Below are 26,494 nucleotides of genomic sequence, written 5' to 3'. Positions count from 1 at the left end.
CGATACACCTTATTATGCTATAAAATGTTCATTAGAATTATTACACAAGTATTCTTAGTTACTAGTGGAATAATGGCTTACACTGTTTCCATATTAACATATGTGTATGTTTCTTTTCAGATTTGATTGCAATATACTTTACCAAATTATAGTGGCTTTTAAGAAACACTTCCAACACCTCTAATGGTTTCGTTTACTAAAACAGGAATCTATGAAGATGATGGGTCTAAGAAATGCTGTATACTGGCTATCATAGTTTGTCAAGTGTCTAATCTACCTGGCTGTTGCTATGTTTTTCTATAAGCTGCTGTTCACCGTCAAGTTCACAGAGAATGGGAAGGTTCTTTCATTCACAGATCCCACATTGTTCTACGTGTTTCTCTTCTGCTACAGCCTGTCTGTCGTTGCTTTCAGTTTTATGGTGAGCACCTTTTTCAAGAAAGGTGAGTCGTAGTTTGATATTGCATATCTGCTAACAATTGTAATATGTTATTTTCCCCTTACCAACGCATTTTGGAAAAAATGTATTTTTATCCCATCCATTTATGTGTGTTCTGTCATCATGTCCAAAGTGATAGAAGGTAAATCCTAGAAAAGAAATTTCACAACGCTTTTATAAATAATCTCAGAATGTTACGTTTGGAATGGAATGCCCCATTGTTACTTGTAAATTAAATGTTCCAGTATTACCTTTACAATTGTAATGCGTTAGAGTTATTTTTAAAAGATAATAATATGAGAAGATATCTTTGTCCTGTTTATTTTATAGATATAGTAATACGTTTTTTTGCAAATAAAATCCATTAGGAACTTTCTAATTGGGCCAGCAGTAGCATATCATGAAATTAATATAGTACTTTTTGCATAAGTAAGGTTTTGATTTATTATGAGAGCAATTTGGATTATAAACATTTATTCGGTACATTACCATCATCTCAACAAATCCTACTCCAATTATAACATACAACGTCACTGGAAAAAAAACATTGAACATTATCAAACACATTACCTATACAACAAAAATATATATTTATGGAAATAAATTAACAAGGTGGCGATACAGTTGTATCAGTACGGATTTACTTGTACTCCTGCTTTGCGACAAGTTTATTTTATAATTTAGATATGAATAGAGATGCGCAACTAAATACTGGGATCAAATGAAGACAACTAACAGGGACAGGTTTTTACTCTTTGTTTGGAATCAATGTATGAAATGGCAGATACCAAACATATGAACTTTATTTTGAGCACTAAAATGTTACAATATATTGCAAACTAACTCTGAGCATAAATATAATTAGTAAAAATGTATCTCGTCTCCTGAAAACTGCATTCCCATCCCAGTTGCCTGTACTATCTGAAACTGGTATAAATACATACATGATTACTAGAGAAAAATGACTGATAATCACAGGCACAAATAATGAACTTACTTTCTAAAGAAGAAAAAAAAAAAACCCATGCCCTCTATTTTTTGTGTTGGGCCTAAAAATTAGTGTAAAATGGATAAAATAATCCTAACGCTAGCAATGGCTATTGGCGCACGTCAGAAACAGATAATCAGAACTTGATTTGGGTGAGCTAAGTCTTGCTTGTAGGTATATTGCCCACAAGACTTGGAACCCAACAATATTATCGCCTTCAGCAAGAAAACTCGCCACGGTGACCAATGGTACCTTTTCGGCATAAAGAAAACAGTGTAATTGACACTCAGATCAAATCTCTTCTCGCATAATACACCTGAATTGCATATCAAAATGATGGCAAAACTTCTAACATGAGAAACAAATGAAAAGATAGACCAATAGAAGCAAAACGTTTTGAAACTTAGATTTTATTACTAAATTGTAAAATTGAATACCTGAGAAACAAGTGAAAGAGGAATGTGTAATGTTCCCTATATGGTTTGGGAGATGAGTAAATTTTACGTTGATTAAGCAAGTTGCATTACTCTCTTTAACTGGGGTATTCCTAGGCACAAACAATTTTGCAACTTTTGTCTACATGTATGGTTATAAATCCCTAACCCCACATCGCTTGATATGAGGCTTACAATACGATTAAACGTTCTTGTAAATGTGAGGTAGACCTAATCCGACTGTTTGAACGTTTGACAGGTCTCCATTATGAAATACGGTTAACTCATTGCAGCAATCTAGGTAATGTCCGAACTAAGTTGACTCCTGTTGTATTATTCTAGATTTATTTACATATTTCAATCGTATTTGGATTTCTTCGTGAATATTTAATTTTGTCTCCGTTCATCCTGCCAGTCATGTACAATATCAAGATAGGAAGGACTAATCAAATCCTACAACGTTTTAGGAGAGTTATTTTGTGAAAACACAATAAGGTCAAACCGAAGCCTCCAACCGATCGAAACTTCTCTATTTGGGTTAGCTCATTTTGTTATTTTATATATTGACGTTTGTGTTTCAAATTTATATGCGTGCTCGTTTACACACCTGGACACTCAATGTTTGTCGTCGCCCTCCCTGCTGCTGTCTTTCACCCAAACATTTATCGATACCTACGCGATATCGTAACCGAGGATCATGTAAATTTATCGTGATAAATCCGTGTGGGGTAGATTGAAAAGAAGTTTTTATTCTCAATTATATATATGTCACCTGAACACAAAGTCTAATGAATGTTTCGCAAAGTATGTTTATTGACTGCATTAAATACAACTAAAATATCTCAGTTATCTCTGATCACTTTAGGTATTTGTGTATATCGCTGAGTAACATATATAACATCTGTGTTTTTGTGTCTGCCTTGGGAAAATATCGGAGCTGGATTTCATTGTTTGTCCAGCATCACACCATCGTATATAATGAGATTATTAATACGTCCATCCAGGTCATCTACAGATGGAGCTTCATCAATATCGGTTATAAAATCAATAATATAATTACCGTCTTCATCAGACGATTTCGCTTTTTCATTAAAATCTTTAAGCACATAGTAGCATCGTTCATCATCTACGGATGGTGCCACTAAATACAACTTATCCCACTTCAGCCATCTCATTATCACATTAAGCAATAATTGCGACTTACCAAACGTAGATGGACCTATGATAATTGCTCTGATAGAATTTCGTAGCGCTGGATGATGCTTGATTGAGTATTGCTTTCGTGTCACTGAGAAATCAATGACATCCATGTCGTACAAATTTAATAAATAATAGGAATTTATATTGTGTTAGATGCAGAGCGTCCACCCCCACAAATGGATTAACAACAATAATAACAAAAAATAAAAAGCGTGCGCTTACAAGCAAGGGTGTGAAATGTGGTAGAAACTAATACAGATATATTTCATCGCTAAATACAGGCGGTGATATCGCTGCTTCACTGGGAAATATACCAGGGAATCCATGGTCTAAGTATCCTGGTGAGAAGCATCTTCCTGGGTATAATTATTGTGGTCCTGGAACCCGACTTGATATCCGACTTGACGAGAAAGACCAACTATTAAATCAGCAGGCCTCCATAATTAAAAAAATCATTCACTGTAGTCCCTGGAATTACTTCACGCATTATATCACATTGAAGCTTATTTGGCTGCAGACTGATTAACTTTGTAAACTCTTTCAGCGGTTCATCAATAGCTGTATGATCATCAATTATTTCCTCATAATAATCCACGATTTTTTTAGCCATTCATGCGGAGATTATTAAATAAAGGGTGGTGATTGACCATGATAGTCACACATAATAACAACAGTATTTCTCATCAACAACCAATCAAGAAATATTTTTAATACCTGCACGGATACCGTACATATCTTATCCCAGATAATAATCTTAGATATATATTTCTCTCCCATTCGTTCAGGTGTCCACGCATCCCCCTTCCATCGAAAGAAGCTGTGATAAGTATGAGATTTAACTCCTCGTTCGCTCATTTCTCTAACGAGTCGGTGAGTCGGAGTTAATTCAACCATATCAAAATTTCGAAATAATTTAATCCCACGTGTCGTTTTACCAGAACCACCAGGTCCATTGAGATGAACTGTTTTATGTCTGGCCACAGGATCATATACCGATGATGCTGATGGAAGTTTTGACATTTGTTTATTTTTGTGATATATTTCCTTAGATTCTACGTCAGCGGGTTCAGAATAACTAAGAATTTTTTTTCTCCATTCGCTCCATGATGCATCAACTCCGATATATAATTGTTTTAGCAATCCTGCATTTTTTTTAATTAATATAAAATTAATCAGTGGTGACTGTAACCGCGGTATTATAAAATCTGTTTATCATCGATAATACATTTATGCCAAGATCTTTTGTAAGTTTATTTTCGAGATCGATGTTCTCCGGATTTTCAACAGGGGAATATTTCTTCTGTTGTGGCATCGAAGATCTTAAATGAGTAAACTGTGGTGACTCACCATCAGTGTAGCTCACAATTATACCTAATTTAGTTCCGTGCGATAAGTGAGCATTATTCCGACATATAAACGTGCCTCTCTCTGTTGTACCATTAATTATGAAATCCAGTTCAGCACCGTCGATGATTATTAATCTTGTAAAATGTTGTTTATGACCATATGATCCTTCCTGTGTAAATTTATCAATTATTTTTATGCCAAGATCTTTTGTAAGTTTATTTTCGAGATCGATGTTCTCCGGATTTTCAACAACAGAATATTTATTCTGTTGTGGTAAACAAACTTGTTTCTGTGGACGATATGATATAATTGCTTCACTTAAACCAACGATATCAATATTTTTTACATCAAGCATATATCGTAATAATACTATTGGAGCCCAACCGCGTTCGCTAAAATGTTTTCCAGAGCAAACGGCGACAACCGTATTAAGGTTTTTCAATGCAAACTCAAATGACTCAATGCATGCAAATCGAGTTCAATCAAAATCTGGTAAAGCTCCATTTATTGCAACTCTGGCCTTCTCGTCTTTTGGATGTTCAAATCTTTTGAAATATTCAGAACACTCTCCCATTCCAATAAAACTTCCAGGATAGCATGCAACCATATCAAGTGAGATAACGTCCTTATTTAGTATTCCGCAATATGCCGTGTCCGTATTCGACACAACTGTGTCGGACATCTTCAAGAAATTCCAATCGTGTTGGCCTCCTTGAATTTTTCTTCTGAGCAAATTGAGCAGCAACTTACGGAACGGTAAAACAATTACCGAGTAATCTTTCGATAACATCAGAATTATTCTTGTATTTCAACGCACATTTCTTCATTTCGTTAGAAAGAGATTCTACACGATGAATATATTCATTAGGCCGTACAAACTGATCATAGTTCACAGATTCTGAATTTTGAAACAACCACACGCATACAGGGTCGCTCTTACTGATATTCTTGATAAAATCAAATATAGCACCGTAATAAAATTTAACAGTTCGATTTCGTGGAAATATTACGCCCGATGTCCACGCGTGTGCGTTACGATCAACCATCTCTATCGAAGCTCCCTTTGAATTATATTTGACTCGTACAAAATCTCTCCGGTTAGTGTTTTCACTCTTATTGGAAATCTTAATTTTGTTTCCAACTCCAGAAGCTCCGATATCTTTAACGCGCACAGCCCACTCATTTATTATTTTACGTAGTAAATCCGTTAAACCGTTATCTCCTTTCGCGTTTGTAAATTGTTCTATAGCTTGTTTAGCAACACAATTCAACGTCGATCGCCAGCGCTAGGTTTATCATTCAGCGGATATATTGCATAAACAACTGCCGTCACATGATATGCTCGCTCATAATAATGTTTATCAATTCCAGTCGGTATTCCTGGTTTGAAATTTTTACTTGAGAATATTTTCAGCGGGGTGTAATTCATGAATAGGGTCACGTTTGTTACGGATTATCCAGGTTCGTCTACCGTGGCGGTATCTAAGGCAACGATATATTTTATTCTAAGAATATATCTTTGTTTGTTTTGATAATTAATAATTGTCCTTGCTCGCTTGTCATTCATTGTAGCATCGACGTCATGCCTAATTCTGAAGGTTGAACACACACGAGCCACGCCATCTTTGTGAAATTCTCCCTTGGCTTCACGGATACGATTGATTAAAGTTTTATACGTCAAATCAACATCAACCAGGGCATGTCTCTGCAATTCAGAGGTTATTTTGTCAAGATCAAATCTAGCTTTAGAAGGTTTAATCGCAGATAATCTCGTAAATTCCTCTATTGTTATAATTAAGGCAAATATACATTTAAATTAAACTTTAATTTATGATATATAGTGATTCAATCAAATAATAATTGGAAGTGGTTGATGACTGGTTCTGCACCTCCATGTAATCGGGCTTGTATAAATGAATTCTGTGGATATCACATGCAGAGCGTGCAACGAGTAAGTCTAGGACCAAAGCCGTGTTTAAACTGTAACGTCGGAGTCAGGGGTGAAACTCAGTTGTGTGTAGAATTTGATGGGAAAAATACAGAGCTATGAAACGGTATGACTATAAAAAAAATAATGTCAACAGGAGCGTTGCTGGTGATAAATATTCTATAAAAAACGTTGAAGACTATCTCGTCATCTTTTCACGCTAGCAGCATCCCACATACTTTTTAGTAATAAAATAATTTAGACAAATGCTATTACTATATATAATGGATAAGGAGGCATCGCAAGCTGGTGTCATCAGAAATTGTAGACTAAAAAACCAGTCTGTGTTGCTAATAATTATCTCATATTCTGTGCTTAGGGGAAAATATCTGTAATAAATTTGTGTTCGAATATTTTCACGGACTTAAAAACACGTCGAGCCTCTTGGCAACATGTGAGATTATGTTAATTTATATCTGGATCATATTTTGTATTTTTATGCTTTTTTAAACATTTAGTACACATGGCTGAAAATGTGTCTGTTGTGACTAGATAACTTTTACCCCTGTCTAGTTCCAGCAGAGTTATCTCTCTTAAAGGCAATGGAGTACCTGGTTTTGTCCTTATCAAATTGACAATCGGACATTGTTCTCTATGACATTGTGTGACATGCATGCTGAGGTATGATATAAAGTATATTTATTTCACAAAACATTAGCATTGAGATCTATGGACAAACAATTGGTACCGTGATACCATATGACGATCGCGTACAGATATGTCACGCCCCCTTGTATATAATCCAGTTAAGTTATTGTTATATTTCCAGATATAGAGCGTTCCCGAATGACGTTATCAGCCGCTATTGGGCAGATTTTACCGTCGATTTAATAAGTTGAAATAAATTCATTGAATCTAAGGTACTTTTACGAAAAATTGCATAAATGTTAGTCTCTATATTTGTGATTTGTAAGTTGCCTTTGCTTCAGTATGCCCTGTTGATAATAGTAAATTCTGGTGCTTGCTTGTAGGAGTTGCCCGTTATCCAGGTAAAAGCATCTGCTAATGAAATATATAGGCAACTTCATAATAATGTCTGAAACATATATTCTTTATGAAAGATCAGCGTGCAAGCGATTAAGGAGGCGAAGTTTCATACTCGAGGTCTGGCGTTCCAATCCCGTGACTGACAAATTTGTCTACGGTGGGAGATAATCGCATGTTTCATAATAATTGGGGGTCTCCAGCCTCAGGAGAAATTTAACAGATAAAATTCATGTACACCTCTCCATGTTGAAGAACGTGGTGGGTGCTGATTTTGCACTCCCCGAGGTTGGATTTGGGTGGAGGTGTGCACAATATTTTAAAACAGGACCATCCCCCCCCCCCAAAAAAATGGTGCCCAATATAAAGAACTGTCAGCCAGAGCCTCATGAAGGAACCCCAATGAAGGCAAATACTGGCAAATGATGACGAGACCCCATGGAACGGCAAATACTGGCAAATGAAGGTAATCTGTCATCGTTCCTACTGTTTATTTTTTGTTTTATTTTAAAGAAATAATTATTATATAAAGAATTCCGAAAATATTAATACAATTATTTATTTCTGCGATTAAAACATTACATGGTGATGACATAGAACTTTCTGATCAATTGGATCCTGAAAAATTCACAAATTATTCTGAAATATTGCAAGAACGAAAATGCGACGGAAGATACACACTAGCAGCCGAATACAGATTTATTAAATTGCTCCTGCAATCAATGAAACGGTCACTACTTTATGTCGATGATGACAAGAATATCCGGAAATTCGTTTCACTTGCAAACCTGATTGAGAAAGTTAGATCAGAGTTATTACGCGAATATGAACCAAAGAAGATTGTGTGGTCACGTGTAAGACAGTTGAAACAATTGCAGCATGATTGTAAAACCTCTGATTCTGTCAAGGGGGGAGTGAACGTGACAGTTATAATACCGAATAATATTTGTTTTTATTGTTATTCTTATTATATTTTTTCAGAATCAGATTATTTTTAATTTTTATTCTGATTTACAAATATATTTTATATTTATTTTTTATTCTGATGTAGATGCTTTTTAATTTTTTGTTTTTAGTCTGATTCAGAAATATTTATTTTTTATTTTTATTTGTATTCTCATTCAGAAATACGTTGGTTTTTTTTAAATAAAATTTATTCTGATTTAGAAATACATTTTAATTTTATTTTTATTCTGATTCAGAAATATTTTTTATTTTGATTTTCATTCTGATTCAAATTTACAGATTTTTCAGAAACTGATTTTTTCAGTTGCTTCAGATTCTAGAGAAGCAGATTTAACAGATTGTTTCGAAAACCGATTTGATAAATTCTACAGAAACGGATTATCAGTTATCCCCTCATAATAATCTACAAATTGTTTCGGCCATTCATGCGGAAATGATCCAACTAAGGTGGTGGTTGACCATGATCACCACACATGTTAACAGCAGTATTTTACATCAACAGCCAATCAAGGAATACTTTAATACATACACAGACACTGTACAGGTCTCATCCCTGATAATAATCATAGGGATATTTTTCTCACCCATTCGCTCAGGAGTCCATACATCTCCCTTCCATCAGTAGAAGCTGTGATAAGTATGAGATTTAACTCCTCGTTCTTTCATTGCATTGGCAAGCCGGTGATTTGGAGTTAGTACAGCCATATTAAAATTTTGAAATAATTCGATCGCACGTGTTGTTTTGCCAGAACATCAGGGTCCATTGAGATAAACAGTTTTATGTCTGGTCACATGAACATTCACCGATGGTGTCGATGAAAGTTTTGACATCTTTTTATTTTTATAACATATTTTCCTAGATTCAACGTCGGCAGATTCATAATAACTAAATATATGTTCTCATTTAATTCTCCATTTTCCCCATTATGCACCAGCGTAGATGTGTAATTGTTTAGGAATCCTGTACTTTTTATTGATATAAAATTAATCTGTGGCGACTCAAAATGAGGTATCAGTAAATCTGTTTATCATCAATAATAAAATTATCGAAACGTACGCGAGCATTGAAGATCTTAAATGAGCACACTGCGGTGAGTCACAATCAATGTAGCTAACAATTGTACATAATTTAGTTCCGACCGATAAATTAACATTACTTCGACTTATAAATGTGCTTCTCTCCGTTGTATCAGCAATTATAAAATCGAGCTCAGCATCGTCGACAATTATTTTTCTACAATATTGTTTGTGATTATATATTCGTCCTTGAGTAAATTTACTATTTATGCTTCACTTACAACCTACGATATCAATATTTTTACATCAAGCATATATCGTAATTAAAATATTCAATCCGAACCGCCTTCGCTGAAATCTTTTCCAAACCAAACAGCGACAACCGGATGCAGATCTTTTTGACGCAAACTCGAATGACTCATTGCAGATGAATCCAATTAAGTCAAAATCTGGTAAAGGTCCATTTATCGCAACTCTGGTCATCTCGTGTGTTGATGTCCAAATTGCTTTAAGTATCCAGAACATTCACGTACTTTATAATCGTATTTAGAATTCCATAATCGGCCGTGTCCGTATTCGACGCAACTGTGTTGGACATATTCAAGAAGTTCCAACCGTGTTCGTTTCCATTAATTTTCCTTCTGAAAAACATGGGTAGCACCTGACGGAACGATAAAACAATTACTGAGTAATCGTTCGATAACATCTGTATCATTTGTGTATTTCAACGTAAGATTTTTCATTTCGTCGTGGAGATATTCTGTACGATAAATATCTCCATTAGGCCGTACAAACTGATCGTATTTCACAGATTCTAACCTTTGAAACAACCACACGGATACATTGTCACTGTTACTGATATTTCTGATAAAATCGAATATATCACCGTTATAGAATTTAACAGTTTGATTTCGTGGAAATATTGTTATATCTGAAGTCCAGGCGTGTGCGTTATGTTCAATGATCTCTATCAAAGCTCCATTTTTTATATTTCGATTCGTACAAAATCTTTTTGGTAAGTGTCTTCACCTTCCTTGGAAATCTTAACTTTTTTCCAGTTCAGCAACATCTGTTTCTGCTCACTCATTTACTGTTTTACGTCTTAGATTTGTTAAACCATTTCCTCGTTTCGCGTTTGTGAAGTGTTTTGTAACTCGCTTAGCAACAAAATTCAAGCGAGATATTTTCATCGGAAGGAGGTCACCGACGTTAGGTTTATCTTTCAGAGGATATATCGCATAAACAACTGCCGTCACATTATGTGATCGCTCAAAATAAGTTGAATCAATTCCATTCAGTATTCCTGGTTTGGAATTTTTATTAAACGTGATAAAACTTCCGATGTGGAGTAATCGAACAGGATCTCGTTTGTCACGGATAATCAAGGTGGCGTCTACTGCTAAAATAAATTGTATACTTTTGTTTCTGAGTTCGTAGAAAGTCAAGATAATTAATAATCGTCGCTTCAGGCTTGTCATTCATTGTAACATCATTGTGTTCCATAATTCTGAATGTTGACCGCACATGAGCCGCGCCATCATTGCAAAATTCTCCCTTGGCTACACGGATAAGATTGATTGGAGTCTTATTCGTCACATCAGAATCAACCAGAGTTCGCCTGGACAATTTAAGGGCTATTCTGTCAAGACCAAATCTGGCTTTAGATAGCATATTCAGAGATAATCTCGCAAATTCCTCCATAATATAATTATGGCAAATATATGTTTAAATTGAAGATATATATATAATCCGGTGGTAAAAATTACAGAGGACTTAAACGATATTATGATTAAAAAGAATAACGCCGGCACCAACGTTGCTGGTATAAATAGCGCCGAAGTCTATCTCGCCAGACTTTAACGCCAACAATAAAATTATAATTTAGACAATATTGTTATATAAATGGAGAAAATATTTTTTTTGAAGCATCCCATCATTGAAAATTATCAGGCATCTCGTGATGGTGTAATTAGGCACTGTCGACTAAACAAACAATCGCGTCTGTTACTAAGCTGGTTATCTCGGATTCAATGTCGGGGAAAAATATATATGCTATAGATTCGTGTACGATTGTTTCCACGGACTAATCGAAGACGGACTTGTAATCGGTCATATGAACGGCAGAAAACCCTATGATTATTAGGTTAATTTGCAAGGAATTACACAAAGTCAGAATTCTGGTAACGTCAAATAAAATACATTTCGAAAGGCAGTTATATCCGTAAATACAGAGACAGGCAAGTTAATAATATTTCCATCGATAAATGCAGCTGCCAATATTTTGATATTCACGCGCGTTCCTTACAATATGTTGTAGATAAAATAACCAAAACGTTTTCTAAGAAGTATAAAAATTAACATTTTAGTATTTCCTAACAGACGCTGAATCTACTTTGACTCAATTGTAGTTGTTTGCAAGATGAAGGTAGAGAACTTTGTCAAGTAACGCTTTCTCCGATATAAGAATTAAGCAGTAGTCTCTCTTGTTACTGCGTAATATTATATGACTGCCTCAAATATATTTTTTGTTAATCCAGGAAAGCTAATTTTAGATTTCCAAGTAAGATACATGAGTACAATACATTCGCATGTACTTTAACTCCCGTATGCCATCCGGCAGATTTACTCAATTATATAAATGCATGTGCGATTATTAAATCAGGGTATGTATATATCTGTAAGGATGATCCGTGGTCCATTGCTAACGTGGTGGATTTACATACTCTAGATCTGGCGTTCCATCCCATGACTGACAAATTTGTCGACCGTGGGCGAAATTCGCAATTTTCATTAATAAGTGGGGCATCCAGCCGAAGGAGAATGCATGTAGACCTCTTCACCACGTCGAATAACGTGGTGAGTGCCGCTTTGCACTCTCCCCAGGGTTTGATATGGGAGGGGTGTGTGCATGAAATTGTGAAACCTAGACAACCCTCTGAATCTCTAAAATTTCGTTTCGCACGTAGGGATTCACCTGCGAATCTACTCTGGCATTTTCCTGAAACGCAATGAATATATGTCGTGGTGCTGACACCCCTGCTATGATGCTATCTGCTATGTGAAATTACACTGAATAATGTATGTGGTCATCACCAACCATGACAACGTTGATTTACCACCTGAGTCCATAAAGTAGAGCAACCTTTTGTTCTTCATTCATTACTGGCATCCACAACGAAAGTTTTTTTAGTGTTTCTTTACCTGCATCTACGGCAGCAGCATGTCATATTGTATCATTGTCGGTGGCCTTTCTAACAAGTACCAGTGTGTGTTTATCGCCAAATATAACTTTTCTACCATTTCTACAGAATCCAAATATATGTGATAGTGGAATCACACATGAAAGGTCTTCATCGCCGTTCAACATTGATCAACCTGATTCGAATCCCAAGTTGAAATTGTCATTCATTGATAGTACTGCGCTGATAGTTGGAGTCCCTGCTGCATCTCTTACATCACCTTCTCTTACATTTCTGTGCTCGGGCTAATCAGATGTATCCTTTGCAATCATCATTGATGGACCAGCTGATCTCGAGTAATCATCGCTGTATCTTGCAAGGCCAAGTATCGTCGTGGCAACGTCGAAGTTTTCCTGGCATGATTCAATATTGCTTCCGTCGATGATATACGTAGAACTGTTAAATAATGCCATGACGCCATTATTAACAAAATCAACTCGATCACCGATTCCGTACGTTCTATCATCTACTTTCAAAAGTCTATCTTTGATATAAATGAATGCCCCATCGGGCAGGAAATATCTGCTTGCATCCTGAAATTGCAACTAAATTCTTCCTCGTGCGTTAGGTACACATGATTCATAAGATTAATATTGACAATACGCATAGATTCATCTATGAGAATTGGTGCGTCAAAATGCGGGATCAGATACACGTTTATACATCTTTATTATACTTGTTATCATCAAACAAGAAGACACTTCCTACGATCAAACTAACAGTTATATTTGTTTCTTTTTTTTGACAGGAGTACACTGTCCAATTCTGCTATTTTTTATTTGCAGCTTCATTTATTGTTTAGCTAACATTTGCAGGCATAACTTACGTGCTGTGTAATTTTACTGGCTTAGGTTTCAGTCGTATTAGTCGTGGTAGTTTGTCCTTGATTGCGGAGAATGCTTTACTAGCAACATCACCAACAACACCAGTACCTTTATCACGAACAACATCAACAGCTTTCACTCCCAAACGCTTTACAATCGGTATTGCTTTTCAGGTCCACTTTCAGAATAAACCCTGAACAACATCATTATTTTCTTGTCACTGATCTAATTGTATACTCTTGATCACTTCGGTTATCATCGGCGATTTCATCAATAAGGGCCTGATAAATATTATTATCCATGATACCGCCTGTAAATGATCTCTGACAAATAGCAGCTGCTTCATTCATGATTTCTGGGGAATTATTACCGGCTCGTTTTCCGCCAATCATCGGCAAGGACGTTGCTGGGACATGGATTAATAAGACCATTTCCTCGACACAATCGCTTAGACAACTTCCAGTTGTTTCATCTGCTTCTTTCTTACTTGGTGGACATAATTCCCTCCTTCGTCCAATTTCTTCAGATTCCAAGTCTTCTTCCTCTTTGCTTTTCCTTGCACGTTCAACGTCTTTAAATTTCGACTTCGTTTCTATTTCTTTTCGTTTTCTTTTTGCTCTTGCTTTTTCTAGTTGCTGCTCCATTTCTTCATATCTTTGTCGACTTATTAGTTTTACTTGTTTAATATGCTAACCTACTGTCCGGTCAAAGATGCCAAAATTATTAACATCTTCCTCAGATCTGATTTGCTGAGTATCAGTAGCGATGGGATATACATCCTTAATCCAAACAGCAGATCTCATTGTTTTAACATATTCGGTTTTTACATACTTATCCTTTTTATTATATCCAAACGCGGAAATATCAATTAACTGGTTTTGGTCTTTGATGGCGGCAATACCTTCAGTTTATCTGTAATGTTAATTCTAACTCTTCGCAGAAGGTGTGGCTTGTCTTGAGGATGTGGTTGAGGAGGTTTCCGGGTGGTAGTCGAGTTGCTTGAAGACGGCCAGCAATATCAACTGGCAATGTTTCAAGAGCTTTTTGCTCTACCTCAGTTGCCGTAACAATTTTCCTTGCTGGTTCGATAATTGGTTTAAATAACTGTTCTGTACCTTCTGTAAATTCCACCTGAGACTCCTGACGAGCTTGAAGTTGTTGCGTGACAGAATCACGAACGGGGAGATATTTCTTAATTGTCCCTAGTTGCTGTCTATTTAGTTTAGATGTGTGATATTCCATGGTTAGTGTTATTAATGATATAATAATGATTTAATTACACCACACTAGAGCAGCACGGAGGGCGACGACAAACAGTGAGTGTCCGGGTGGGTAAACGAGCACGCATAAAAAGCAATAACAGACAAATCAAAGATAAAATAACAAAATGAGCTAACCCAATTAGAGAAGTTTCGGTCGGTTAGATGCTTCGGTTTGACTTTATTGATCTTGTGTTTTCCTTTTCGTGGGAAGCTTTATTTTCACGAAATAACCCTCCTATAAAAGTTGTAGGATTCGCCATCCCTGCTGCTACTGGATTGTAGGATTTGTGCATGACTTAAAGTGCATTGCATCTGTACGGATTGGACGGATTAATTTTAATCTTATAATGTAAACCTTTAACCACGACATTTATGATAGGGATGTGTCAATGTCGTAAAACTTGAATGGCGCATGTTCCCTGACCTGTGGACCCCTGAACTAAAAGCCAAAGTTTAAAGAATATCTCACACATTTAGCAAGGAATCTTGTCACGATTGCAGATATGCAGATGTAAATTTTAGTACATATTATCTCATAATGAGATAATGAAATACCTAAGGTGAAACTATACAGTTTCATATTTTGCATTGATTTTAGATTTTGAAGAAAAACAAATTTCCTTGGGTTTCCTCACTGTTTATACTATTTACAAAAGATCTTGTATATCATGGGTATTGTTTAAAGAACTTTTAATTCCCTTGATTTTGGTATATGATTGATGGGTGTAATATGGATAATATAGTATGCAGCTTGGCCTTATTCCAGATGTTCACCTTTCAAAAAAGTGCAAACTCCACCTAATCATTTTCACCTCCTGAAATTCAGAGGTAAATTGTAAAAAAAAGCCAATATTTTTTTAAATACATTTTATATATTTGGAAATTCATTCATTGCACTTTCAGAAGCTGGTATTGTCAAGTCTGGCAAAATTCATTTTCCCTATTTTAATAGCTGCTAAGGATAGTATACTTTAGACAAATTCATGCTAAGTTTTGGAGCACCAGGGAAAAGTCATTTTAGTTAGCTGTGTGCTTAGATCATTTACAATTTCCAAACGTACAATATCCAAAGAAATGTCAACCAAATTACATCAAAGCAGCGTAAAGGTATGCCGACATTCTCTCCAATGTGCATGTTTTAAGTGCAAACCAACTTCACCTTACATCATTTTCTCAAATGTACATATTAACTGGTGTGCTCCCCTTTAAAGAACACATAGGTATTATTATTGTATGATTTAATTTTGATTGCATGGCTGAAACATGTAAGTCGCAAGCACCAAAAAAGTCTTTTTGAATAATTGTCCTGTATTTCCCCCCACAGAACAGGATTTATTAATGTCAGCGTCTCAAAGAAGCTCAACCCTCCCCCTTATGATAAAAATTCAGTTAGTTTAAAAATGCGCTTTACATTTTTTCAACAAAGCAACAAATGTTATGTTGAAAGACACGGACATGAAACTAGTCAGAATTTTTATGAGATGTCAACAATAAATTTTACAGTCTAGAAGGGATGGATCAGATAAGGTTCATAAAGGTCAAAGGTCAATGTGTAAAATATTTGCTTATGTTTAATATGGAAGTAAACGAATTTGTTTTGTCTTCATTTATTTTTTAATTTCATTGCAAATAAAGGAAAAGCAATATTTTTACCATATAATTCTTTTACTTAATGCAACAGTTATAAATTGAAGTTGCCTTTATTCCTATATTCTAAAACTGTAAATTTCCTCAACATTAAGGTCACTACTCAAACAAACATGCCTTATAGCAAATTATGTAGGCAAGTGCAAAATAAACATAATTAGCTTATTTTCATGAATAAACTCAAAGCTAATACGCCATTTTATTCAGAACATCATACATTTTGATATAAAAATAAGAAAAAAATTGCAATTTTTTAAAAATTTGTTTTAATGTGGCGCTCTACAGTTTCATATTTTGCATAGGGTTAGAATTTTTAAGAAGATTAATATCCCTGGGTTTTCTCACTGGTTATACTGGCTATTTAAAATAAAACTTGTATGTCTTAGGTATTGTTCAAAGAACCTTTAATTCTCTTTATTTTGGTATATGATTGATATGTGTAATATCTATTATATAGTATACAGCATGGCCTTACTCCAGATATGCACCTTCAAAAAAAGCGCTAGCTCCACTTGGTCATTTTCACTTACTTCCACGACATTGACTGTATTAATCTTCACCGAAACATTTGTTAAAAAATTTAAAATATTTTGATCATATTCATAGTTCCAAGTATTATCAGCATGAGACATATATGTAATTGTGAAGTGGAATCATTTTTTACTGTCACGCATGGCTTCCCAGTTCATGATGTTGCTAAGTTTCCACTTAACTTACTAAATAGTTTCTTTATACTAAAAATGTGTGTAAGAAAGGATATTGTACGGATACACACATCGATTTATACACATACTGTTCTCTCTATCAATAGCTGTATTTTATAGCACTCAAACGCTATCAGCTGATCAGGTGGGCTCCATATCAGAGGTATGCTTTAAGTACACCAGTACAACGGGATGTTATTGAGCAGTTGTTTCTTACTTACAATTTTGAACTTAAAAATTCATTGAAGATATCTTACAACTGTGTAATTTGTAAAGCAAAATAATGTTGTTATTTTAGCTGACAAGCTGAGACATCTTCCAGTGTCAAAGGAAATGTATATACACATCTTGAAGTGAAACGGAATGGAATGTCAACATAAACTTAATCGAAACATATGGTATGCAAAGGGAAAGATCAACACAGGAAATCTTGGGTTAAATTAACTTCCTTTAAATGAGGGTTTTGGAATTGTAAAGCAGGTGAACAAATATTATTAATCAGCTCTCCCTCATTATAACGCCCATCATTATAATGATACTCTGGATACAACGGCAATAAGAGTTCACCAATGAGACATCATTAATCCATTATTGTCTTCGTGACGTTAAAAAAGAAATACAAAAATTAGAAAATCACGTCAAAGGGAGACACTAAAAATCCAGCTCTTCTCCCTTCGGGTAAATCTGGGCTTGCATTAATTTACATATCAGTAGTGGCTGAATTTTAAATTTACCTTGAACCTGTTTTACATTTTAGCTATAATCAGAAGGAAAGGAACCCGTCGCTTTGTTTGGTGTTACCCACAATCATTAAATATTAGCTTCATTAACAGTTACGTTTAATTTCTACTCATGTCTGAAGTTGAGAAAGCCGATTGAAACTAATTTGTGTTCTCTAAATATTCATTCTTAAAATATTGGCAATGAATATAGATGAGGGTGAATATCGATAAAATGATTTGTTATTTTAAGTTTCATCGGTTGAAACATATTGATTTATACGTGCGTTGCATTGCTTTCGACAAACATAAAGGATTACTTTCGGAAACTTGGGCATTTTTTTGTGTAAACTATAGTGTTTGATACCAGAACTCCAAAGAAAAACCTTATCCTAATTTCAAATGCAATACGTTTCAAAAGCAATGCATTAGGTTTGATAAAATCCATAGAAGAAATACCTTTTCTTACTTTTTATTTATTTAATGCATTGAATTTACGGTAGTTTACATGTAATGCTACAGATAAGCTGTGGTTACTTTTTGGGCTAATTTAGCTTAGTTTTCAGATGCTGTAGTGCGGCATCTATGTTTGATCCCTACAGTTCTAATTCATTTTCCAGCAAACATTTAATGTTTTCAAGAGATGTATTTTCTATATCATATGCACAAATGAAACTTTTAAGGCGTCCTGTTATGAAAACAGAGATGCATTAGATTCACGGATGGCCTTGCTGTGAGTATTTACACATTGTGCTATTATCCTCTATATTTTGTCACGGAAAAACGTTTGTACTACCTTGATTTTTCACACATAATTCAAGTTTATTGTTCATTTATATACTACTCACATGATATGATGTTAAATTATTTATTTTCTTGTTACAGCTAACACTGCTGCCTTCTCTGCTGCCATTTTGTTCTTTTTGACTTTCTGTGTGTTCTACTTTCTTAACCAATACTACCGTACAATGACCCAAAGTCAGAAATTAGCTGCATGTCTGTTGTCCAATATTGCCATGGCATTTGGGGTCAAGGCCATCGCCATCTATGAAGGAACAGGTAAATCTTGTAGTGTTCTTTTTCACATCTTAGTAAATAGATTTGGATAAAATGTAAGGCATGACTTTAAAAAAAATTCAGTTTATATTCCATACCCTGTTACATGTGACACAATGTTATTTGTCCTCATTACCGTTTTACTGAAACGGCTTGAAATTAATCCTTACATAAACGTGTGTAGAATTGTTGGATTAGATGTATGAATGCGTCTCTATCCATGTGTCAACATGAAATTAACGAATTGTCAGAGCTCGCATCTCAACTAACGTTCCATCTTTCATGCTCGGATGCTTTTTTCAAAGTTATACCTAACGAGTAAGAAAATCTGAACATTCATCTCATGCACAATGGCTTGATTTTCACTTTTTGCATCTCAAATTTTAAATGAGTTAACGACCTTTGTTTGACATGGCAGATTATCATTGCCTATTGAATCAAGGCCACGTATATACTAAGAGTGATTGCAGTCTATTTATTCAACTTGACCTCGTAAGATAGGACGTGATTGCTTCAATTTCTTCAACTAGACCTGATAGTTTGGACATAGTTATAATCTGGCCAATGTTTTCATTATTTTGTGTCAGACACTAATGAATTTAAAACGTTTCGAAGGCTTTGCTGGTTTCTTAAGTATCAACCCAGACGTGACAATGTGAATTCGAGTGTGACCAGACGCATGCAGTTTCATGGAATTGATCAGTTCGGAAAAAAGAAACATTGCCATTCTCATCTTTAACACCAATTTTGAAAAGCATCGAGTCATCCTCACTAATTACAGATGTAATTGCTTGACTACTTTTAGGTTTATTCGTGACTTATTTTCAGACGTTTGTTTGGAAGATGAAACTGAATTAGTATTTCATATGTTATTTCAGACCTGATAGTTATTAATAATAGTTGTCCTTTTAATCGTCAATTTTCATTTAAATTGTATGTTTTTAAGTGTTTTTTAAATTAATGAAATTTTAAATTTGGAGACACATTTATTGGGTAAAACTACTAAATATATTCTATTATGACGTGTATTCATAAATTTTCCTCAAGATCGTGCCAATATAGAAGTAGCCAGGCATGCAACTTGTTCGGTACAGTATGTACTGCTCCGGTGGCTGAGTCATACCAAAGACTTACAAAAATGGTACTAACGACTTCCTCGCTTGGCAGTCAGCATTACGAGGTTAGTGTTAGGACCGGTCGGCCTGCTGTCAGGATAATGTGACTAGGTGGGACGTCACTTCTACATGTCTGCTACATGATGCCCCAGTGTTAGACATCACTAAAAACTGCCACATTGCAGACATCGTAGCGATATGTCTGAAATATTGTTAAAACTAGGTTAAAAATCCAAATCAACCACAAACACACACACACACACACATGGTACAGTATGTGGGTCATAAATCGAACCTAGATGACTTTACGCTGGATTTTTTTAATACTGTCTTTATGCGAAGAACAAGGCCCGCAAGTATTATTTGCTAAGACCTTTAAAAATCAATTGACTACTACTATAATAAAACACCTCCCTAAGGAAACAATACTTTGACCTTTAACTGCACTTTATTCGTGTGAATATGTACTCTTTGTAAATCGTGTCGAACTGCAAACTGTGTAAACACAAATCTTCGGTAGCATAATGCTCCTTCTTATATGGCTTTGTGCAGTTTGTTAAAAGTAATTGGTAGTTCAAACAACATTGACCCTAATCTGACGGTGCAGTTTCCGATAGTTGATCTGGTCCATGTTTCTTGCAGTTGGATCTGTCTTATAAGCAAATATATATGCTAGTTATGGTGGTCTAGATGTAATGATTGATCTATTAAAATATTTTTCACCAGGATCAGGAGCGCAATGGAGCAATTTCCATGAGCCAGGGGTAGTGGACGACAACTTCACCCTACTGTTAGCCATTATCATGTTGCTTGTGGACAAGGCAATCTACATGATTGTTGCAATGTATGTGGACAGTGTACACCCAGGGGAATTCGGTGTAGCACAGCCTTTCTATTTTCCTTTCTTGGTAAAACAACATTTGATGTGTTAAATTGATTAGGAGAAAGAATGGCAAAGCACATAAAAATATCAACAACAACAACAACAAAATTGAAACAAAATAAATAACATTACATTATAGATTTGTTTTTTTATCAATGCAAATATTTTTTCATCTGTGTATTATATATACACGAGTTTAAAAAAACGAAATAAAAGCCATAAATGCACTTACAATGAGAATAATTTCCCCTTTGCACAAAAGGGAATAGTAAAAGTTAGGTATTCATTGCACGTCCATAGATGAAGCAGAATATTGTCAATTTTAGGTTCTTCTTTTATTTTTACTTAACATGATTTCATATTAATTAGGCGAAATGTTGCATTAGAAATCAATGCCACAATGCATAACATCGTCCAGAGTTGAAAAGTAAAGAATACACAAAACTTTGTAATATATCAGAGCAAAGATAAAGTCTTCCTTTAACATCTATCTCCGCCAATGGCTGAAATTAACTATCGTAATGAACGTTGGATGAAGAAAAGTTTATTATTTTGTAGCCATCCTACTGGTGCGGTAAAAAGATAGACCAGAGAGCTCGCAGTAACAATGACACAGATTATGACCCTGAGTACTTTGAGAGAGATCAAACAGATATGAAGTGTGGAATATCTATCAAGAACCTCAAAAAGGTCATTAGCATACATAATCTTTCATGAGTATATTGAATAACATTGTACGCTATGAGCCACTTGCAGCTTTCATTTGTATTACTCAACTAATTGCAAAACTTTAATATCATAACTTTCTAAATTTTAAATATAGAGTTTCGTTTGAGGCTCTTGGTCAGATACTGGTAGATTGGGAATGTATTTTGATTGACAGGGAGACATTTGTCATTCACCTAAATACTGTGGTCTCTTTTTGAGACAGTTAAAAAAGTCCAGCAGGCACTTTATTTCACTTTAAAATCGAAATATGTACTCTTTATAGTTCTAAATTTGATTTGAAGTTAGTTATGTAATGTGTCATACATATTTAGTTGGTATTTTGCGCTGGCTTTTCTCCATGAATATATGTCATATTGTGTGGTTGACATTTGTCATTAGTTGAGTTTGGGGCCTACATGACTATTGTCTTGTTGTTTACAAAATAAATATTACATATCTGATGGTTCTCTTTGGTTTTCTACTATATATTACGATCATTATCAATTGTAGATAAACATTTTTACAGATGAGTTCAAAGTCTATATTTTGGTAGAAATTAAGAATGTTCTAGAAGCAAGTTGTTTACAAATTCAATTAGAAAATTACCATACTCCTGGTTCTGTCATTGTTTCCAAGATCATTATATTAATTGTGTATATTTAAAAATGACTCATTCCTATTTTACCATTCAATGTTGTATCAGTCTTATCGATGTGTTCTCTTTTTAATTTGAGAGGATTTATTTATTTAAAGTATTCAGTGGACTAAGTGCTCAATATTTTCTGGCTAAACCACTATTTTGGGATTATTGTGAATTCATTCAAGGACATTTTAGATTATATCACTGTGATACATCAAGCATTTTACACATTAGCATATGAGGTTATTGGCATATATTACAAGATTTGAAGTCATGCAGAAGTTAATAGGAACACCGTACATTTGGACTTGTGTTCGAACGTATTGGACTATTAGGGTATTTAATTCATTACATTGTAAATTCTATTTAAATTTCATGTTCTGTTATGGGGAAATAAAGTATTCGTTGAATTTACAAATATTGTATGTTTTCACTATTTTTCTGTTTATTAAATTTAAGCCCATAGATTGGTAATAAAAGTGAAAACTATCCAGTTAAAAGATTTTAATGTTATATGAATATATGATCTTCCACTAAACCCTTTCCCATTTAAGATTACCACTTTTTATCACATTTGTACTTGAATTTACCCTATGCAAAGATATCCTAGCGGACAGCGTAGCAGCGAGTTCTAAAGCATAACAGCACAAGCAAAAATAATGGCAACGAGTTATAATGGATAACAACACAATGTCATAGTGTTGCGGGACCTTTAATGTAAAAGGCCCTAAGTAGAACACCGTCTGGCATGTATAATTATACTGACACATGTAGTAACCAGCATTCAAAATATTTTCTATGGATTTCTTTGCCAGCATATTAATATATTTTGGCCACATTATTACAATACAAGGATCATGGAAGTGTTCCGCAATAATTCAACGAAAAAGTGTATCTTTTTAATGATGTTTCATATCATCTATTCTCAAAAGACAGTAAAATAACTATTCAGATTTGTAATAAGCTCCTTCCGGCGTTTTACAAGACCAAATTCAATTTACTAGACTCTCATATGACTGAGAGTTCACAATGCCATCTGTGGAATAAGACGTCTGCACTTGCTCCCCAGACTTTGCATGTTTGTATTAATTTAATCCTCTAATTACTTAGCATCACTAATTTATAAAAAGAACCCATTATGTAAAGATATTTTATCAAACATAATTTGCAGGAATTTGGGTCTGGAGAAAACACGACTGTGGCTGTTAATGATTTGTCCTTGAACATATATGAAGGTCACATAACATCACTTTTGTGGTCATAATGGAGCCGGGAAAACCACCACTATGTGCATGTTAACAGGTCAGTGTTTAATTTGGGATCTGCGGATAATTGCAGAAAACTTATGTATTATATTTTAGTTGATCGTAACTGTATTTTGAGGTGAGAATTACATCATTACAATTAGTTAAAACAGATATAACTTATAATGTTATATCTTTTGTATCAAATCAAGTAAACTGGATAGAATGGAAAAAAGTTGAAAAGCATGCAAATCCCACTAATGTTAGCTGACAGTTACATTAAGGTGTAACTCCACACATTTCAATTGGCCAGTTTTAAATATTGTTACTTATGACACATAATTAAATCATTTAACATTAATTAGTAGGTTATCATACTCATTCACAAACGTGACCATGAATAGCAATGGAACCAAGTGAAGGGCATACTAGTTGCAAGAAAAGATTAATTTCATAAATATGACATAATTATAGAGAAGCTAAATCAAAAGTTTATAGGGATCTCACAATTCACTCGTTGACATTTAAAGCTTTATTTACAAAGATTAAGGAAAGTTTATACCTTCTATTCCACAAATGGCTACATAAATAATATACTATTTGAATAATAAAAGTGAAGGGTCTACCATTTTATTTCTCAAAATCTTGTTGTTGCTCTTTAAAAAAATATAATTATGTTCTAAAACAACTCCAACACTGCAGCATGCGAAACGCAATGATATAATACGCAAAGACTTTATTGGTAGGCATGTAATGATCAAATAAACCATAAGGGAGTTTGATTTTATCAATATGTCAAAGGTTTGTCATCTTGAAAGTAGAGATAATTCACACAGAAAAGAAACACAAAAAAGAAAGACTTTTTATTCACACTTATTCCAAACATTGTTACAAGCCAAGCATTCAGACATTGTTCCTGTTCTCTCTCTCTCTCTCTCTCTCTCTCTCTCTCTCTCTCTCTCTGAACGTTTCCGTTTCACAGTTGGTAAACACCGCTATTTTAATTCTTCAGGAATGCTTCAGCAACTTGAGATCTGTACGTTCGATATGTGTGGACATACATTACTGTGGACAGGTGTATTAATCTGTCCTGCATTCATTTTAAGCGATTACTCAGTCTGGATAATACTATATCAATTGAAGTACAAAATTGACAAGACATCTACATTTTTCATGGCTTATGGAAATCTTAAAATCATGTTTTGGTCCTCTTTTACCATTATTATTAGGAAATTCAGGTGCCTTTAGATGCAACAAAATAGTAGATTATGCAATCAAATTAGCTTTCAAGGAACTAGTTAGGGTTGCCAATCTTGTCCTTGATCTCGTTATATTGCAACCGTGTGTTCACAGAGGCAAAAGCATTTTCGTATCAGATCACCAAAACACGTGACTGCATGATTCAGCAACTTATATGTGGCGTTTTATTATTGCTAGTGGTGGCACATGTAGATACATTTGTCAGTGGCGGGTAGAAAATGATGGAGAAATCTGTATTAAAAGAAGCCGTTTATAAAGGCTACTTGTGGTATAAAAAAGATATCTTATAGAGTTGCCATATATGATAATAAAGCTTGTCAATGGAGGTCAACCTGTCAGTAGAGGTTTTGACTGAAGCTATTATGAAGACATTACAGATTAAAATTTCCACTTTGTGAGTAGCATAATCCCAGAATCACTATACACTTGTTTACATTTGTATCAGGAATTTCGTTTTTGGACAGAACATCACATCACAAGCTGGGTGGGTGGAAAAAGTTTGTGATATATTGTATTCTGCCATTCATTGCATGTAGTTATGCAAATAATAAGCAGTCACACAATCATAATATTAGTGATTATTTTTGTACATTGTTTCTATACAGTATTGCACCAGTAGCAATTCTGTAATTTGATTACGTTTCTCTTGTCCAAAGTGTTGAAGTTTCGATATAACGGAATCTAACTTCATTATATGGAAACCATTAGAGAGGCACACGGTTGAAGAAAGAAACTATGCCGTTAAGTATGTTTCTTTGTATCCCCACCCAGGTTTCATCACCCCAACAAGTGGAACAGCTATAATCAATGGTTACGACATAAGAACTAACATTTCTAAGGTTCGTGAAAATCTGGGTATGTGTCCACAGCATAACATCCTTTTTGATTCCATGACAGTTGAGGAACATCTCAAATTCTTTGCATTGGTAAGATATTTATTATCTCTAAATTTTTGATACTATCATCACTTTATTTTGTGGCAATGAGTATTTCTTATAATATCAAAAGGAAGTTGCTGTTTTTCGTACTACACTAAGTGCTATCAATGTGTGTATTGAACCTTAATTTGTAGACCTGCACAAAGTGCAAGTTCAATAAATAAGCATGCTGAATCCATTCACCTTCCGGCAAGGTGCCCATTGTTGCTGAAATTATGTGATGGTGAACAATATTTCACATTCAGATACTATTTCGTGTTTTTAGTTAATGAACGGCAGGTAAGACATTTAATTATAACTGAAGAATACTTGTTCATACGATTTATAGTACTACATTTTACTAGTAATGGAATTATGGGAAAAGGAGACTAATGTTCTAACTTTTTGTATTACTTAAGTAGTTATATTTTTGTGGGTGTTTAGGATAAGGTGAATGAAAATATAAAAATGAATAAATACATTAGATGATAATGATAACACTTTATCTTATCATGCAAAGGTCGCACCGTTACATTTATCAAATGCCATTAGATCACTGACTTGATGTTGAGATATTGTAAAAATACCACAAACACCATAATGTAATTCACTTTTAATACCTACAGGAGATCTGTGTAAGGTTTACACGCATAACATAATTAGGCATTGTAATATTTCCTAGAGATCATGGAACCATATTTTACATTTACCATGCATCTTTATTGACTCCTTTAAGAACTGCTGTGGTTTTTTCATCTCAGTATACAGTAAACTAGTTATCCTACTATTTCAGATCCATTATGGGTATAGTTTCACTGTGTCAGGTAATTGAAGATCTAATCAAGTTAGTTAATATATTTTAAGAAAGCATGGTGATGGAATAAGAAGACTAAGCTGTATTAATATTTTGCTCT

The 26,494-nt window shown here is 34.5% G+C and overlaps 1 pseudogene across 1 annotated transcript in view; it reads left to right on the top strand.

Annotated features, from left to right (window-relative positions):
- LOC149804112 (phospholipid-transporting ATPase ABCA3-like) overlaps positions 1-26,494 on the top strand; it is a 64,793-nt pseudogene that overhangs the window by 2,257 nt on the left and 36,042 nt on the right. The window contains exons 2-7 of the transcript XR_016420298.1: positions 206-443; positions 18,643-18,816; positions 20,655-20,836; positions 21,370-21,501; positions 23,331-23,461; positions 25,435-25,589. The product of XR_016420298.1 is annotated as a phospholipid-transporting ATPase ABCA3-like (transcript). The remainder of the gene's footprint in view (positions 1-205; positions 444-18,642; positions 18,817-20,654; positions 20,837-21,369; positions 21,502-23,330; positions 23,462-25,434; positions 25,590-26,494) is intronic.

This window comes from Sinohyriopsis cumingii, chromosome 3, assembly GCF_028554795.1.
Source record: "Sinohyriopsis cumingii isolate HCF-2022 chromosome 3, ASM2855479v2, whole genome shotgun sequence".
NCBI lineage: Eukaryota > Metazoa > Mollusca > Bivalvia > Unionida > Unionidae > Sinohyriopsis > Sinohyriopsis cumingii.
This window is presented reverse-complemented; position numbering and strand designations above follow the sequence as displayed.